The sequence below is a fragment of the Epinephelus lanceolatus genome, chromosome 15 (assembly GCF_041903045.1).
Source record: "Epinephelus lanceolatus isolate andai-2023 chromosome 15, ASM4190304v1, whole genome shotgun sequence".
Lineage (NCBI taxonomy): Eukaryota > Metazoa > Chordata > Actinopteri > Perciformes > Serranidae > Epinephelus > Epinephelus lanceolatus.
Window position 1 is genome coordinate 23,011,341 of NC_135748.1, and position 20,030 is coordinate 23,031,370.

Consider the following 20,030-nt stretch of genomic DNA (forward strand, 5'->3'; position numbering starts at 1 on the left):
TTTGATCGACTAGCCTCATTTCTCAGTGGTTTCTTGTGTGCATATAAATATGGATAATAAATCTAGATCTAATTATGAAATGCTTTTAGGCCCGTGTTTAGTGACTTTGATGAAGTTGTGGTCATCTGTGACAATGTAAGCAACTGAGAGTTGTTGAGTTTTGATTGGTGGATCTTGTTAGCAGCAGAAGGTCACATATCCAAGGAGTAAATGACAGTCTTTGTGTCTGTTAACTATTACTATGTGGATTTAAACCACTTCTGGAAAGAATTTGAGCTGTTTTAATGGTAACTTGTGGGTTGAAATTGTTACAATATCCTTCTAAAATCAATCAAGAAGCCAGTTAATGAAATTCAACTGATTTTAATTTTTTTCTCCAAACATTGCAACTAATGTGACCCTTATGTGAACGATTTAAATAAACATATACCTCATAAAAATATAATAAAATCCATTAATATAAATGTGATACAATTTTCCAAAATCTATTTTCTACTCATGTGGGCACTTGATTAATCCATTGCAGCACACACTGTATATAATCACAATATTTCCGACAGCACTTGAAAGCAGCATCTTGATTACAGCATCACTAGTAGTTTCTTAAGGTGGAGACTGGAGAAGCAGCGTGTGTGAAAGTGATGCAGCGTCATAGTGAAAGTGTGTTTCTGTGCACGTGTATTTAATGTATGCTTATTTTTTCTGTAATGCTGAGTGTGAAAGGAACATATAGTGTTTGGTGTGTACACTCCTGATAATTGCAGCTGTTCACAGAGTTTATAATCTGCATCTCCTGCTTTCATTATTCATTCAATGGAAATAGCATGCATCTATACAGAAACCACAACAACACAAAAGCCTCGTCATGATGCAAAAACTGCAGCACAATACTGTAAATAATGTAATCTTGTATTTTATTTTTTTGCATATTGTCAGAACATATGTGTTACCTTTTATCTAGACAGCTGACTGGAGATAATTTTTGTTGCACCTCTGACAAAGAGAAGAAAAGGATCAACATTTTTGTGAGAGGCTTCAACAGGATCAGCACTGATGCTGGTAATGAGCCCCGATAGTGTACCATCATAATGATTACTATAAAAAGGCTAATTAGACTGGTAATTAGCAGAATACTGTCAACTTTGTTTCTGTGTGTGCTCCAGAGTTGAAATGAAAGAAGCTACTGCAATGTGTGAGAGTATGGTTTGTTGTTTTTTGTAGGCCACAGCTAAGAATAAATGTGATTTTAAAAAAGACTTTTGTATCCCCCCCCAAAAAATCCTGCTGGGAAGAGGCAGGGGAAGGAGAAAACATTTTATCATTAGGCGCCGGCTGAAACTTGTGAAGACTCTCTCATGCTTGAATTTTTGTCAACAGGAGCTTGAAAAAACTGCAGCCTCTGCTCCCAGGGCGCCTGCGTTTTTCTTGGGCTTTGGGATGAAAAATCTGCTGATGCTTCCCAGCTCATTCAGCCCCGGCAGGACAGCTACCGGTATAAATAGTATCACAGCGGCCAAGGCAAAACCCTGGGCAGCTTTTAAATCACAAACTGGGCAGTGTTCACACATTCTTTCAGCTCTGCAGCGTCTCCTGGCAAGCTGCTAAATGAAGAGCCCGAGACCCAGGCTGACCCTGACTGGCTACTCAGGCTTCAACTCTGCACACACTCCCGGCGAACATGTGCTATCCAGAGACAGAGGGGCTCAGTCAGTGAGGTCAGCGCCAGCCGTCCTCTTCAACCACTGACACGGCTTTATATTTTCAGGAACATCTGCTTTTCTAAATGCAGGTTTTATCCTTTAAATCAAAACCAAACCAGCTTAAAAATGTCTCCACCGTTAGTGCTGCACCAGTTGTATTTTTCCCCGTTAAGCTGCTGAAGAGCAGCACTGGAAACAAAGGTGAATAGGGTCATCCAGCAGGTACAGGTTGGGAACATGAAATGAATAGCACATTGTTTATGGGACCTGGAAAAGCACAACCAAGCATATCAATGAGGGATCATAAGAATGCAGATCCAGGAAATAGTGTCATGTAACCTTTGCATAAATAATCCACACTCTGCTTTTACTGTATCATATAATCATCAAAGCCTCATAAACTTTTGATTTTTGAATTTTACAACCAAGCCCTATTTGCCTGCAGAATAAAAGATGCAAACACAGAAGCTGTTGTCTGTTTTGTTTAACTGAACATAAGCCTCATTCACCAGCATCCTCAATATAGACCTTGTTTGCATGCAAACAACTTACAGCCCAGAGTAACAGGTCAGAGCGGTAGGTTTTGGATGGGCTGTGGTCACGGCTGATTAGTGATTTAGTGAGACACGAAACTGAGAAGGTCCATATTGTTCACTGCCTCGGTGCACCCGTGAGCTATTTTCACTTTCCTTCAAAACCAAAGCTCATTTTGCAATAAGAGTGAAACCAAACGCAACCAGCTGCAAGCGGAATAAAAGCCAAAGCGTATGTCATACTGTACAGTCCAGAGACCCTCTTGGAAAAGATGCTTGTAGTTTTTATTGCAAACTTCACCAGAACACAGGGTGTGTCGTACACAAGTATCCAACATGGGAACAGACAGCATGTCATAGCAATAAAAGGGACAGAGGGCTTGAGTGGGAGTCACTTTTTCCTAACTGCACTGCCATGACATCATGATTGTGTAACAGGTGGGATAACCTCACAATCCAGCATCTTATGTTTCAAACAAGTGGAATGAATGACTTCTTTGTTTAGAATAATTAGCAGCTAATGCTAACCACTCTGCAGCAGAAACTTTCCAACACACAAGTGGACAAAATGGCATCTCCTGCAGGTCTGCTGCTTAAACATTTTTAGCTCAGCTTCTCACAGATCATAGAGCACATTACTAACTAAGGACTACATTAAAGAAGAGCTTGTTACACAAATGAGGTGGCTGCACATTGGCATGAACTGAGCAAGCGGTGCCTGGTGAACCTGAGCGGTAGCGGCGCACTGTGGGACTCCTAATGGGAGAGGGATGAAGAGAGGAGGGGAGGGTACGGGCAATGGAACAAGGGGAGGGAGAGGAGCGGTGAGGGGAGGGCAGTGAACTGTAACGAGTTTAGTTTTTTCTCACAAACGCTCAGAGAGAAAGCTCAATAATGAGTTCAGGCAAAGGTTTGTTTGAATGGATGCTCGGTACAGGAATGACTTTAAAGAGAAGATGATGAAACTAAAGCATAAAACAGCAAATGACAGAGAATTTGGTTTACCTACACTTGGATGTTCTGTGTCGCTATAGGCAAGAGTGCAGTATGTCTATGTGACTGGAATAAAGAACAGACTGAGTTGTCATCTGAACTGTGGTATATGATAAGCTGCAGATGTTGTTGATGTTAATTTGATAACAAAATGTTGGGTTTTGAAGTATTCATCCCAGCATGTACCACTATTCTAATGGAAGTGTTGCTGTGGAATAATAATTCTTTCTACTGATGTTTTTGCGAGTTTAACTCATATTGGGTGTGCACTGGTACTGTCACCAGCAAATAGCCATATGCTCGTGGACTGATTACTGAACAGGGCTAATGGGCACAGGCTTAGGGGCCCAAAGTGTTAGGGGGCCCCCTGGCCTTCACTTGCAACGTGTCAGAGCTCAAGTTAACATGTAGCGTCCAAGAAGAGACTCAAAAAGTCCACAAGGGAATTCAAAGGATCCACAAGGAGACACAAAATAACTTCAAAAAAAAAAAAGAACCACAAAAAGACACAAAATAACTACAAAGCAACACAAAACAACCAAACAAGATACACAATTACCTAAAAAAAAAACAGATGACACAAAACAAGCACAAAAAGACGCAAAAGGACAAAAAAAGACACAAACTGACTAAAAAGTGGAGCTGAGGGCTTGGGCTTGAGTGAAAAGATGGCTGAGGTGGACAGGGAATGGCGGAGCAGAACAGGCAGAATAACTGAAGGCAGAGCAGTCCCAATCCAGAGGCAGAAGACCAGAACAAGGCTGGACGTTGCAGGTTGTGGTTGAAGCTGTGTGATGGCTGAGCTGGGGTTTTATACTGCAGTAGCTTGACTGTAAATGTGGTTAAGGTGTGCATATTCAGCAGCTGCTAGCATTCAGGAGGAGGGACTTAGCAGACCACACCCACCAAACACAAAGAAAAGTATGCCAGAAAAAGATTTAGTATGTCCTAATACATACTACATCAGATGCAGTATGCCAAAAATAAAAGGACGTTTTATTATGGATATTGTAGTATGCAAGCCAGCATGCTTTTTTGGCTATTCTGACCCACAATCCTCTACGCAGTCACATGAGCCGCAAACAGATGACAGCTTAACAGCTAGTTTAATTGAATAAAGTAATCATGAAATAACCAACAAAAAGAGCAAACGTATTAAATAACAACGACAGAGACAATGTATAGCCATCATGAATATAATTATGTTAGAGTCTACACTGTGTGCAGTTATAACATTACAGAATAACAACATCAGAGCGGGTCAAAGTTCAAGGTGTTGTGCCTACTAAAAGTAAAAAGAAAAAGTATGCGATACAGAACGCACCCACAGAGACAGACTGAAAACAGACATGAGACACTAGGAAGAGGAAACAGGAAACAAGTTACATAAAGAAAAATATATTTCCATCCACGATGTGGCAAGTGGCTTTTACAGTAATTATTCCTCTTAGGATTTGGCACTGTGAGTCCGAGCATGTTGAGTGTCCCTGTACTTCATTACGCCCTGACAGGCTGGGTGTCAACCTAGCCCATCTTCACTTGGTTTCTCCAGAACTGGAGATGCTTAATCAAGCGTTTCACTTCCACTTCGCACCCTTAAAAATTGCAGGGAAGTACATTTTGTCTTGCATACTCCAGCAAAATAGTCCCAGTGTTATTACATCCGTTGTAAGGCTTCCCATTTTATTCAGTGTCCCCTGAGACAGCATGAGGATGAGGGCACCTCTGTTGTGCTCCCACCAGCTCCCTAATGAAAAAGGTGACTGTGAATTCCCTCTGTGTGTATTTTGCTGATCAGCTCCTCTGGTCCCACAGCATTGTAAACCGCAGGATATTAACTGTTAAGCCACAGGACAAAATCACAAACACAAACATGATTATAATCTCTGAACTCTCCACAGTTCATCCCCTGTGCCCCTGTGGTGGAAACACATAGCTGGTCACAAACATGGTTGTGTATTGAGCGAGTAAACACCTTCTACAATTGAATTTTAATTGATTTGGCAGACACTCTTGTCCAAAGAAACTTACAACAACCCAAAAGGGTTGCCTGCACAGCCTGTTGTACAGTGCAGGATCTACTTGAACATCACAAGCTCAGTGCAGGTATTTGAATGCACACCGACCATGCAAAACTCTGTTATCACAGCATCATCTTTTTTAATGTCCTTAATTAAATATTCAGTGAACACAGTGCACATTCAGTGGCTCTTCTGAGTTAGTTTATGTAGGGATTAATGGAGGACAGACAAGAGATAAGCTTTGGGAGACAACAATCAAAAAGCGACACTCATGTTCCAGCTCATCCACACAAATTTTGATTTAACCCAGGGGTAAACATTTAACCTGTGGTTCCTGACTGAATCAGCATCTCTGCAGCACCGTGACTCCAAATTAGCCTCGCTGCCAGTCCTGCAAACTCCCCGAGCACCTACTGTCACACTGCAAATTCCCAGGCTGCATCTCCTCTGACACCACGACAGACGGGATGAAAGCCACTCAGGCATTTGAACTAGCTGTGTTAAGGATTCCAGAGTGATGGGACCATGGCGGCAGAGAGTAGAGGATTAAAGTGTGCCTCAGGGGTGTTTGGATTCTCCTCCATGTTTTTGCTTCAATTACATAATTAACCTCACAATCTCACATCCTATTTCTCGTGACGTTTGCTGCGTCCGGTCAGTTCAAAGGGAACGACGGGTGGACGCTGCAGAGTGGTGTGCCACAGGAAATCATACAGAGCATGTTGTGTGGGGGGTGAATCTGTTGGTATCCTCTTGGGAATGCTAATGGAGGGGCAGTGAGTTCAGTTCATGTAACTCAATGACAGTGTCTGTTCCTTCCAGAGTGAACGGCTCAGACAGACTGTACGCAGAGTGGAGCCTTCACATCCATCATGTTCATCCATCTTCCTGGCAAGATAGAATTTTAGCCATATGGAGAAGCTAATCATGGAGAATCAGTCCTGCAGGTTACAGCAGCAAAGGAAAACACAGGGAGTGCGTCATGGATGTAAGACAGCTCATCAGCTTTCCTGTATCAGATCAGTATGAAAGCCAATGCAACCATCATTTAGTCATTAAAACATATTCATGATGGATCACTTAATTAAGTTAATCTGGTTAGGCCAGCTACACCACTGACATCAACTGAACCTCTATGATGAGCCAACTGGCCGATTGATTTTATGGCTAAAAGTCTCCTTGAACAAAAGCTGCCTATCTGTCATTAATCATAGTGTGTTAACTTCATTGGAACGATGCAACATTAGAACACCAGAACTGGTTTTGCCCAGTTTACATGAGATTTAAAGGATTAGTTTGACTTTATGGAAAATATGCTTATGCAAAAAAATAAAAGAGTTGTCACAGTATATGTGTATATGTGTGGTATTACTTGATCTGGACAATTTATAATGTTACATAAAAAGACAGAAGCACCCTTAATATTTAGCCTGAGACCTGTGGCAGTACAGACTGGGTAAAAGATTTTTTTTATACATATGTGGCATGAATTTGTATGTATGCTTTATTTTGAAATGTATTTCCTTGCTGTGTTTGGACTGATGATTTGCAGAGGGTGTAGCATATCAGGTGTATTTGTTACATCCTCCTGAGACCTGAACTTGTGTTTGGTATAGCCTACATCTTAATTTCTCCTCGCTATTTGGGATCAGTAGGACCCAATAAGTATAAAAAAACAAAACATTGTCAACGATAATTAAGTCCTAATGTCTTCAAACGAGACAACAGTAAAGTCCCAATGTCTTCAATTGAGTACTTCTTAATTAACAGAATCCTAGCTTGTTACTGTTGCTAAAATTGGTCACATTTGTTGCCATATCAATCTACAAACATTATTAATCATAAATAAACAAGTTTCAACCATAAAATCTGATCAGGTTTTGGACCTTGTGCACTTTTGTGTCAGGATCGGCTGCAGACTTATGGAGCTATATAAGGGTCAAATGTTTTGTACTTGAAAAAATAAAATTTGAAACTGAAAATTCATGTGTTGATCTTGAATTTTGAAAAATACAACAATGTATTCAAAATAAAAATAAGTGTATGAAACGTTTTTTTCAGGTTAAATATAATTTTGATTCACTTTGGTAATTCTTTTGAATGAATAATTTATTTTCACTTCCATATATTTTTGACATTTGAGGTCTTTTTTTTTTCAGTTGCATGTTTTATCTTTTCAGATTCAGATCTTATTTTTTACAGTTTCAAATCTTATTTTTTCACTTTCAGATCTTTTTTTCACTTTCAAAACTGTTTTTTGAGTTTCAGACTTTTGACCCTGATGTGGCATGGGGGGCGTGGCATCAACTGAGAGGGGTGTGGAATCATAAGTGACAGTGCCTTCAGGGAACGTAGGAACTAAAAAAATTCTGACTCAACACTTAAATATTCATGTGATTGGTGATTTGAATACATTGTTGTATTTTTCAAAATTCAAGATCAACACATGAATTTTCAGTTTCAAATTTTATTTTTTCAAGTACAAAACTTTTGACCCTAATGTAGCTCTATACAGACTGACTTGGCAGAGATGGCTGCCATCTTGTTTTTACATGGATTAGTGTATTGTGGTCTTACTGCCACTAGAGGGCACAAAAAGTGTCCACAGATGAGGACAACAGGTCTAAGTTAAGCAGAATGAAGTATGAAGTGCAGGAAACCAAAAATGTGATGTCCTCATACGAGGACACAGGGTCTCAGGAGAATATGCATTTATATCACAAAGACCTTTATGGAGTTTCTATAAAGGACACATGATTTGTATATGTGCTTGTATTCTTTAATATTTTCTTTATGTGCCTTTATGCACTTTATATAAGCCTATGTATCCTTGATCAATTTCACAATCACAGGTATTTAATATGGTGACTATCTATTATTTATCAGAGGTTTATACAGCATAAAAATCCCTCTAATGGGAGCTTTTTGGTGTGCTGATCTATTTGTTTTCTACTCTGCCAAATAGGCACACAACCTCCATAAAACCACAATGCAACATTTACCCACTTTGCTGTCTGCACAAATCAAACAAACATGATACAGTGTGTTATTCAGTGAGCTTTAGAAGTGCTGGTAGGCAGAGCCAGGTTAGCTGTTTCCCCCGCTTTCAAGTCTTTGTGGTACACTAAGTAAACTAGAGTATCAGTATTCTCATTTAACACTTCATAATAGCAGGTAAGTGTATTTGAAACAAGCTGAAATCAACTGTGAAACTTTTCAAGCCTCCTTAAATTCTCCTACGCTCCCTCCATTTCTTTCACTCCCCTGTAGACTCTATTGTGTGTCCACTTTGCATGCTGCTTTGGTTTGTGCAGCACTGCCGAACTTGTGTGCACTGGCCGTGGAGTGGCTAAAATCTAATCCAGATCTGGGAAAGAGGGAAATTATTATTATTATGTGATATAACATTTTAAAAACAACCATGTGATCTGTGCATTTGTTGCCAGAAACCATTAAAAAATGCAGATAAAAGGCAAGTGTAGACCCATCTTTCTGCTCTCCTTGTTTGGGAATAAAAACCTTTTGAATCTTGGAAGACATTTTTCTTCAAGCACCCTAAAAGGGGCAAATATGCTGCTCCAATTAATTGAGAGTGGGTGGAGAGAGGTGGCCAAAGACAATAAATCAGAAAAACAAAAATAGAGAAGAATAACAAGGCATTAGGACACATAAGGTCATACTGTAAGAGAGGGAAGATGAAGGATCGCCCCGCCCTTCAGCTCACTGTGGGCAGAAAATGAAACAATGAGCTGAGAGAGAGCTCATGTGCTCCACCACTGAAATAGACGGTGGTTACGGATTTGACTCCACACTTTCCAAATATATTGTGGGAAAAGGGTGGATGTGTGTGTAGCTGGGAATAATCATGTAGTCTAACTGATTTGGGGTGTTACTACCGTGGCTCTCCTCTCCTCTATAAGCTGGACAGTGTTGTAAAATAAGCAGAATACACTGGTCAGCAATGATGTCAAGGGACCGGCCTCATTTATTATTAATGTAGAGCAACTTAAGCATATTTCTTTGCTTTTGGATATTACTCTACACTCACAGGATGTTTTAACTCCACCATCCAAGACATCTTTACACTGATATTCCCAGTATCCCAAAGCTGGGATTTCTCAGTGAGCAGGAGCGTATTGATTGGGTACCACTGTTTATCGATTGAAAAATATGGCCCCGGTCTTAAGCAACATCTCCCGCAGGTTGTACTGCTGGACTATTTTGAGTGATGATGATAATGTGCTCCAGGAGGAATCCCAATGGGACGGCAGAACCATTAAAACACTCCACAGTCTGCTTGCTAAGTGAGTGTCTGCAGGCATAGCCGAACCAAGATGGAAAGGAAGAGAAGGGAGGGTGGAAGAGTCATAACATGAGTTTTAGACATTGAGGATTGTTGTGGTAAATAAACACGTCCATCTCTAAGGACGTTCTATTCCAAGAAGCCTCATCCACTGGAGGGGGGGACGCTGGCCTGACCCCGAAACACAAAGACATTTCCTGTCTGATCTGTCAGGAGAAAAGTCCCCAGAGCAGCGAGCCTGGGTGCAAAACACCAACTACTGACTATATAAGGAGCTTATATACTTTGTCACTACAATACAGATCAGCCATATAGCTTAGTGTGTAAACAAATGTGAGTCACACCGTGATGGGGAGCACTTTTGGAACAGCAGCAAAGAGAAATGCAAAGTCATCAGACATGCATACACTTGTGAGCTTCCTGGGGCCTTTCTCGTGAATGAGTGGGAACCTCCGGTAACTCATCCACTCATTCACATGCTGCTACAGCCTTTTTAAATAGATTAGCAGGGGCTTTGTCTCGCCCCGCTCTTTCTCACCGTCTCTTTTCTCTCCTCTAAAACTGAGCTCTTTAGGTGGAGTATCAGTCTATGTCAGAGAGGGAGAGAGAAGGAGGTGGTGAGGAAGGGGATGGGGTTGCCATGGTGATACCAACTTAACGAACTGTGCCTCTCTTCGTGATTGTGGGTTTAATTGGATATCGTTGAGGAGGAACAAAAACGTGGTTGAGTGGGGTGACATGAATGCGATGTCTCCCTATGGCTGAGTTAATGTCACACTCCTTCTGTTGTTGTGTAGTTATGAATGATTAATGGTGATTATATAAGAGCTGTAGTACATGAAGTGCATGGTGAGTGTAGTGGTGTAGTCCTCTGAGGAAGGTGGCATAAATAAATAACCTACAGTATACTCATGCTATCCAGTCTGCTTTGTAATCATGACATGTTTAATCTATACTTCCTAATCTACACTAATTCATTACACTTAAGAGATAATGGGTCGTTACACTAACTGCACTTTTGTTCTCTGCTCTCTATGCAACCTTATGTAAGTTACTTTGGCTGAGAGCGTGGTTTTGCAGAGCCAGCTTTTCTTTAACATTTGATGGGCTCCTCTTGCAGTCAATATGATGTGTCTCAAAAAACAGGGATTGTTAAATAATTTAACACGCTCATCTCTTGCAGGGAGACACACGCATCTATAAACACACAATATGTGCTGAGTCATTCTTCCACAGACAGTCAAAGGGACTGGGATTCAGAATCAGGCTCATTAATATGTATTTCTTCACTGGAAACGTAGAAGGTTTTGACATAAAATCGTTTGATAGAGAAAAGAAAAAGTCGTGCAATAGAAGCAGAGGGTTGATGTGATGCGCATTTACATATGTATGCAAGAGTAAGAAACAAAAAAAGATGTACTAATGCTGCAAAAGAACAGATTGTTAATGAGAACGCCAAATAAACAAGAACATTCCCAAGAGACACATAAACTTTACTATGAAATAAAAATATTAATTATCATGCACAAGCAGGTGAGCTGTGTCACCGCCTTGTGTTCGCTGGTTTAGGAGTACTGGGGCATTTTGTCTATCTGAGGTTCCAGTACTTGTATCAGGCTCATATATAATAAACTATTTGATTCATAAATAGAGTATAAAAATATCACAAATGCAAAACAAGGCCAAAGTAATTTCACTAAAGCTGGCCTTGCATCATTGTGCCTCTTAAATGCAGGGGTGTAGCGCCAAATTCTGGGCCCTATGCATTAGCAGTCTCTGTGGACCCCCCACCCCTCCTCTCTTGATTCATGTCTCTCTCGCACACCTTCTTAAAATTTGTTTCACAAAATCAGTTGCTTTCTTTCCTTTTCTTTCCTATCTGTCTTTACTTTTTTGGAACCCTTGGACAGTATTCACAAAGCGTCCTAGTGCTAAAAGTTGCTCCTAAATTCTCTTAGAATTTCCCCTTAAAGTTAAGGCTAAGTCCTTGTGAAGATAAAAGGTATTCACAGAGCATCTAACCCCTTAAAAGAGCTCCTAAGATGAAAACAGTTAGGAGTAGAGAGGAGGACTTTAAGAGGCTTAAGAGTTGTCTAAGCAGAGGAGAAAATGGTGGAAACACAGAGGTCGGAGAAATATTCTCCAAACGATGGATGACAGTGAGTAAATGCTACAGATAAGACTGTGCAGGGAGAATATTTGTGGTTGATGTTATCTGGAATACTCACACATTTCCCACATAACGCTAAATGCCAGACACAAAATTATCACAATACTAGGATGTTTGGAAAACTAGAAAACTGCAACAATGCAGCAGTGATGATCTGAGTCTGTCTCGACCTTTTATCAGCAGTGATCACACAGAAATGACAACACTTTCAGTCTCATATTGTGATGTAGTTCATTTCATCTCCACTGGGTGTCCACACCATGCAGGCTCACGAAAGGGTGTGCCTGTGACAACCAATCACATCTGTTAAAAGAATGCGTCATACCTAGCAACAAGGTCAACCACACCTCCTCACTAAGGTGACAGCTTCTGTCACTTCCTCACTCAGGGTTACTCTGAGAACTTTCCTAAATCACTCCAAAGCTAGGACTTCTTAATAAATTTAAGTAGCCTAAGTTAGGAGCTCTCTGAGAGTTTGATTTCCTTTTTTGGAGAAAGACATAACAGTTAGTGATGGGATTTCTCCTTCACTTTGATGAGCCGGTTCAAAGATGCGGTTCATTCGTTCGATTTTTTTTTTAGTAGTTTTTTTTTGCTGTGTGTGTGTGTGTGTGTGTGTGTGTGTGTGTGTGGGGGGGGGGGGGGGGGGGGGTTCAACGACGAATTACATTGTTGATTTATTGCATCACGTGATTTGGATATTGTAACGTGGACCCACTAGCTCAGTCCATAGGGACTTGGGTTGGGAACCGGAGTGTCGCCTATTCGAGTCCCCGTCCGGACCAAAATATGGAGCGTGGACTGGTGGCTGGAGAGGTGCCAGTTCACCTCCTGGGCACTGCCGAGGTGCCCTTGAGCAAGGCACCGAACCCCCCCAACCGCTCGGGGCGCCTCACCAAAGGGCAGCCCCCTCACTCTGACATCTCTCCACTTTGTGCATGTATAGGTCCTGTTTGTGCATGTGTGTGTCTTTCGGACCTGTGTGTAATTGACAAGCAAGAGTGAAAACATTGCATTTCCCCTCAGGGGGATTAATAAAGTAAATAAACTTAAACTTAACTTAAACTGAATAGACTCCACAGATATAAAGTTTGGTGTAGCCATAGCAACGCCCTTTATAAACAACACGACTGTCAATACAAGCAAGTGCTAGCAGATAGTGGGTTAACGTGGGTTAGCTACGGTTCGTTTCTAACCGAGGGGGCCATCAACATGACGTGAATTAGGAACTGGCTCGTTCACTCTAAAGAGCCGGTTCAAAGACTCGGCTCGTTCGCGAACATCACATCACTAATAACAGTGTACGTTGGTGCTCCAGCAGCATAAGCAGACGCCCATTTAGCTGTAGCTGCTAGACAATCCTAGTGCAGGGGTGGACTAAACCATTTTGCACCTTTAAGGGGAGAGAGGACCCTCAGAGAGCTTCCACAATTTTCTATACAAATTTCAGTTTTTCACTCAATTTATTTGGCCAGTTTTGATTTAGTTGTGGCAGAGTCAGAGCACAATGCATCATACTGTTAAAGCCACACCCACCGGACGGGACAAACAATCAGCGCCACAATATGCAACCAGGGCCTGAAATAACAAAATGCCTGCAGCTGGCTAAAAATGGTAGATTTCAGCATGTCAATGGATTATTTTAGCACCTTATGTCTGCTAGAGAAGAAAAGTTAATCTGACAAACTCAGTGTTGTTGATCTATCTCAGTTTTTATCTTGCTTATTTTAGAGAAATGATCCCACTTAATGATTAGAGGTTAAATATTTACAACTATTAAACTGAATCGTGGAATAAAAATCATTAATCAGGGTGCCCACTAGCTCAATTGGAAGAGAAGGGCATCACTGTGTCCTAGCCGTAGCAGCTGCAGGTTCAATTTCACCCCACGGCCCTTTGCTGCATGTCATCCCTGCTCTTTCTTCCCCTGTCACACTAAATCTGTCCTATCAAAACAGGCAAAAAAGCCCCCAAAATGATCTAGAATCATCATGCAACCTAACCTAACAAAGATTAAAACCAGGCCGCAAAGCTTAATTAGCTCCTACCTCTACAGTCTGTCTGGTCACATTAGCATTATGCTTGCTGAACATGAGACATTAGACACAGTGAGTGTCTGGATCCCACAGTTTTCCCATATCTTCCTGCTGATACCTCACGTCTTATTGCTTAAAAGCTCTGTTTCTCGATTAAACTTAATCCTGTTAGTAGTTCAACCCATTCCACAGCAGCTTTTAGACATTTTTCTGTTGTTTGTTGGCAGATGTAAATGACAAGGAGGCACCTTCCCACATTACAAAGTCAATGGAGAGTGATGAATTGTCTCTACTCTGGTGGGGACGGGCCTTAAATGCACTATGTCTCTATTGGGGCCCTGGGTAATCTGTCCGACTTTCTCCCTACTATATGGCTCTGCTCAAATGTGGTGCTTAAAAACCAACCCAACAACATAACACTCAATATATTTAAATGTATTTTTGGGAGTTTAATGAATTTGGAGTCTTTCCCTCCAAGCCATCTGTTATTTTCACACTTCTGTAACACAAAGATATGATTCATCTGAGCACAGCATGCAAATTAGTTTTCTCAGTAGGGAACATCTTATTAAGCAATGATGACATTGTTAATACCTGCCCACTTCTACTCTCTCTCATTTAGCACACTGATTTTATTTATAGTCTAATTTAAACAATAACCCAAAATAATAGAAATAATTTAATTGAATGTAATTCAGGGGCACTTCTGTATAACAGCTGGTTCTCTAAGAATCACTTTCCTCTATAGTTTGAGCTGTGTAATGTGCTGCCTCACTGCAGCTCATGTGATGATCCAGAAAGTTGCTTTCATTTTTTATATGGTGGAGCTTTACTTCTTCCTCATTCCCCCCTCTTCCTTCTCCTGCTCAGACACACAGAACTACAACCTATCCTCCAGGACATCTGAGGGTCTCTCCTGCCTCTGCTGTTCATTCTTTTTCTTCTTGTGAAATTATTATTTGGTTGCTTTCAACAAAGACCCCAACTATAGTTTTTCTTATAGAAATCATTAATATTCGACACACAAATAAACCTTTTGGTAGCCCACAAAAATAATGACAATATCAATTGCTTTTTCAGTCCACTTGGTACCATTTATTCATTCATTCTTTCATGGACAGGTTGCCAAACTGTCACAGGGCTGACACATAGAGACAGACAACCATTCACACTCACATTCACACCTACGGACAATTTAGAGTCACCAATTAACCTGCATGTCTTTGGACTGTGGGAGGAAGCAGGAGTACCCACAGAAAACCCACGCTGACACGGGGAGAACATACAAACCCCACAAAGAAGGGCTCCCCCACCCTGGGTTCAAACCAGGAACCCTCTTGCTGTGAGGCGACAATGCCAACAACTGCACCACCGTGACACCTGTATAAACAATTTACTGCAACAAAAATGAGTCAAGTGAAATGAACAGGCTTTTTCTTATTAGATTAAACAGATGTTGACAAAGTGTTCCTTTGGCAACTTAATTTTCGCAACAGGTTTAAAATCACAATCATATTGTATCATGACTTAAGTATCGTGATAATATTGTATCTTGGGGCCTCTGGTGATTTCCATCCTTAGTACAGTATTTGTATCGAGATGTTTAAATATAAATATAACAAGTCCATCTACAGTCAGAGCTCCTTATGGAGAGATTATTTCACTCATGAGAGCAATATGTCATGTAAATCTTTCTATTTCGGTTGATAAACCTCACATTGTTACCTCTCTTCTGCCTTTATACAAACTTGAAAAATTCTAATGTTGCAGGAACTCTTGTCCCTGAATGAAAAGTGGAAGGTTGCAGAGTTAGATGAGTTGTCATTTATGTGTAAGTGCTGCCCTCTATTGGCTACTGTGTCAGCTTGCAGACTTTCTCTGTAAACATAACTACATCATTTAATTGAAAAGATCTTATATTACAAAATATGATCATAACTTCATAGGAATGATGCATACTTTAGGATTGAAAATGTGTCTTTGGAAATGTTTAACCTCACATAATGTACAGTTTGAGGGCTGTTTTTGAACTCATTTTTTATTTCAGTTGCAGCATTCTAAGTTTAAGTTTATTTACTTTATTAATCCCCCTGAGGGGAAATTCAATGTTTTCACGCTTGTCAATTACACACAGGTCCGAAAGACACACACATGCACAAACAGGACCTGTACACGCACAAAGTGGAGAGATGTCAGAGTGAGGGGGTTGCCCTTGGTGAGGCACCCCGAGTGGTTGGGGGGGTTCGGTGCCTTGCACAAGGGCACCTCGGCAGTGCCCAGGAGGTGAACTGGCACCTCTCCAGCCACCAGTCCACGCTCCATATTTTGGTCCGGACGGGGACTCGAATAGGCGACCCTCCGGTTCCCAACCCAAGTCCCTATGGACTGAGCTACTGCCGCCCAAGCAATACAGTTTTACATAGCTCATGAACTTAGAATATAAAAGTGGGATGGGAAAAGAAGGGAGATATGGATTTTAGAGCTCCCTTACTGCATTAACAAACTCATTGCAGGACTCCACCTCTTTATGAATTTTGGTCTTTGCAACCTCAATGCATATGTGATTTGTTCCATCTCAAACAGTTCCAGAAGTTATACATTGGAGGTTCAGGATTCAACCATCTAATTGTGATACATTTAATCGCAGCCCCTGAGAGGATTTGTAATAGATACATTTTTGCCCTCTCCTCAAACCCTTCAGGGATTGCTCTGAAGAGGATCATCCTCAGATCTTTGGGGATATTTTGATGGAACACTGCTCTCAGGTCATCTAACACATCCTTCCAGAAAATATGAATGTGGTTTCCAGTTTGTGGGCCACATTTTCTCCAACACTTGTCTGAAGTGGATGCAGCCTACTTAGCTGTTACATGTGGGGTCTGGAAATACCTTATTACTTTCCATTTAAACTCTCACCAGATATTGGAATTAGTGCCTCACTACAAATTTCCCTCCAGGTGTCTGGTGTTATGTCTGAGCTCATTTCCATCTCCAGTGTCTCCTTTATTTGTAAGCTATAGTTTGGGGTATTTGAGAGGAGCACTGAGTATACTTTAGTGATTACTTTTCGAGCTTCATTCCCAGTTTGAATTCCTGTAAGTAACTGTTCTACTGAAGTTGGTTTTTTTTTTTCAGTTTATCCCATTCCTTGTGCTTTGTGAGAAAATGTCTAAGTTGTAAATATCCTCCTGAGATCATGTGTCCTCATATGAGCACATCACATTTTGGGTTTCCTGCACCTTAAACTTCTTTCTGTCAAACTTAGACCTGTTGTCCTCGTCTGTGGACACTTTTTGTGCCATCTAGTGGTAGTAAGAGCACAATACACTAATCCATGTAAAAACAAGATGGCAGCCATCTCTGCCAAGTCAGTCTGCAGCTGATCCTGAGACAAAAGTGGACAAGGTCCAAAACCTGATCTCATTTTATGGTTGAAACTTGTTTATTTCTGATTAATAATGTTTGTAGTTTGATATGGCAACAAATGTGACCAATTTTAGCAACAGTGACAAGCAAGGACACTGTTAATTAAGTAGTACTCGTTTGAGGACATTGGGACTATATTATCATTGACAGTGTTTAGTTTTATATACTTATCGGCAGGGCTGGACTGGGACAAAAAATCGGCTTGGGCATTTTGAGCCTAGACCGGCCCACCAGGTATTGATGGAAAGACAATGAAGCCTATGAATGAAAACAAACTTTCTTGTGACACCACTTGTACACCGTCTTGTTGATGTATATGTACTTGTCTAATAAATTTAAACCTACACCATCCTCCCAGTCCCATTATTCTATACAGTACTTACTTAGAGGAACCCAAAAGGCTGCTTGGTCTAGTGAACCTCCTGAACAATGTAAAACGTATGATGGAATCCTGAAAATAGGACAGAGAGGAACAGAGATGAGATAAATATTAAAATGTATAAATGACAGATTGTGATTTAGTGATATTTTCACAGACTATTTACTCACCATATCAATAAACACCTTAGACCTCCACAGCAGCAATACTCAGCACAACAACACACAATATTTCCTCAAACATGGAAACCTTTAAAAAGTGAAAGGAGACAGAGAGAGAAAGGTGAGAAATAATGACACTTGATAGACTTGCTTAGATGATCACAGTGCTGGTATTTTTATTTTAGAAACATAGTTGCATCATGTATTCTATACAGTACTTACTTAGAGGAACCCAAAAGGCTGCTTGGTCTAGTGAACCTCCTGAACAATGAACAACATATGATGGGATCCTGAAAATTGGACAGTGAGGAATAGAGGTGAGACATGATCATTGATGAATATTAAAATGAATAAATGACAGATTTAGCAATATTTTCATAGACTATGTACTCACCACATCAATAAACAGCACAGCAACACATAATACTTCCTCAAACATGGCAACCTTTAAAAAGTGAAACCCACAATAAAAAATACAGCTAATTATTGTCCATAAGAGTTTGCTGTTACATGTCAGTAGAAAAACAATTGGATAAAAACACAACTTATCTAGAATAAAGAGGATATTTATGTATAAAAGACAAATACATTTAAGTAGTTACTTTCAACTCCAAGCCACTTTTATGTTAATGAGCAGCATCACATCTCCTGGCAAATCCTAATTTGATTCAATTTAAATTATATCTGCAAGTGTAGAGGGTTTATGATGAATACTAGCCTCATCATTTGGTTTTACATGAACATTTTTGCTCTGTTGAGCTTTAGCTGTTTCAGAGTAAAGAATTGCTGCATAGTGCACTTATATCAATTAATAGACATTGAAATATTTTACTACCTAACTAATAAAGACTATACTTAACTAACTAAATGAATAAAATAAAGTTACTGAAGCACGAAGATCACTATCACTAGTATAACATCATAGAAACAGCCCAGCAGTAGAGAAACCCCGTCATGCTGCTCAACAGCCAGATAACTTGTTAAATGGCCTACTCATAACTATGCTATGTTAAGAGTTAGCAAGCACAACGAAAATAAACTATCAACCAAACTTGATTCATATCTGACCCAGGTAGACGCTTCTTAACTGAAGTTCAAATTCCCCTCCAGTCGCACCACCTGTGCCGTCGTCATATAATGCGGCGGCCGCGGGTCTCCTCCTCCTGCCTTCCCTTCGCCTCATCCACCTGCTGACGGCCACCTCCGCCATCATTACCTGCTGCGGCTGCTTTGGATGCCAGTGCGGGTGCGGTCACTGATGCTGCCGCTGAAGAAGCTCCGCCATAGCCAGCAAACATCTGTGTTATTTTAACACATTTGGCAGCATCTTTCTAAAGGGCTTGTCTCTTTTTCTCTCTTATTTTTTCCGCACCTCCTTTGAGTTTCTTCTCAATTTTGTCAATCTCCTCTCTCTCTGTATGATTGATTGATTAGCAGCCGAGGCACAAGTGGGAGGGGGCATCGGCCCTCGGCTGTAATTGGTCCAGCCCAGAATCAATCATGACTAATGGGCCGATCTACCAGTTTTGTGTACCAATAGGTATCATAACATGACTAAAAGTAAAAAAAAAAAAAAAAAAAAAAAAATTACCATCGGGCAGTCCAGCCCTGCTTATCCTGCATTCCAGACAAAGGTTCGAGTCTCAGAAGGATATCTGAAAAATTCAGCCCTTGGGAACATAAACCCTTGTGTTATTTGTTCGAATGATTTGAGCTCTCCATTGTGAAGGAGGCGATGTAAGTTTGAGGACGTTTAAGGATTAATATGGTATAAAAAAAAGTGCTTGTCCTTTATCTTGAATCATAGTGGAAATACTCATGTTTTATTGAGGAAATGCAATATATGTATTCACTTAATTGGATCTAAGTGGGTTTGTGGGGAAAGTATACTGTAACCCACCAGGTGGTGCTGATAGACAGTGATGAATAAAAGGCTGCTGCAAGTTAAACTTCCAGAGGCTATTGCATAATGATTCAGGCAACAAATTGCTGTCTGATTAATCACAATATTTTAATTTGTAGCACTCATTTTGTCCTCTCTTTGTTGCACCTGATTTTTAGTAACATAGGCCTGTATATTATAGTTTCACTGCCAAGTCAAGTCAATTTCATTTATATAGCCCAATATTACAAATCACTAATTTGCCTCAAGGGGCTTTAAGCAACTTAATGAGGCAGTGCAACCAATATTGTTCAGGCAAAGGTAACATCCTGGCCTATATTCTTATGTTTCTTTTGCCAAATTAAAAACAATGTACATCTGAAATTCAAGAACAGGCTATATAGTGTAATTTTGACACAAGAAAAA

General features: G+C 40.5%; 1 long non-coding RNA gene across 1 annotated transcript; it reads right to left on the minus strand.

Annotated features, from left to right (window-relative positions):
• Positions 1 to 5,011: 5,011 nt before the first annotated feature.
• On the minus strand, positions 5,012 to 19,075 carry LOC117267643 (uncharacterized). Its single transcript, XR_013493454.1, has 6 exons — positions 18,791 to 19,075; positions 18,117 to 18,167; positions 17,945 to 18,012; positions 17,732 to 17,810; positions 17,566 to 17,633; positions 5,012 to 6,188 (listed from the first exon to the last, which is right to left on the minus strand). It is a non-coding gene; the product is annotated as an uncharacterized LOC117267643 (long non-coding RNA).
• Positions 19,076 to 20,030: the final 955 nt, after the last annotated feature.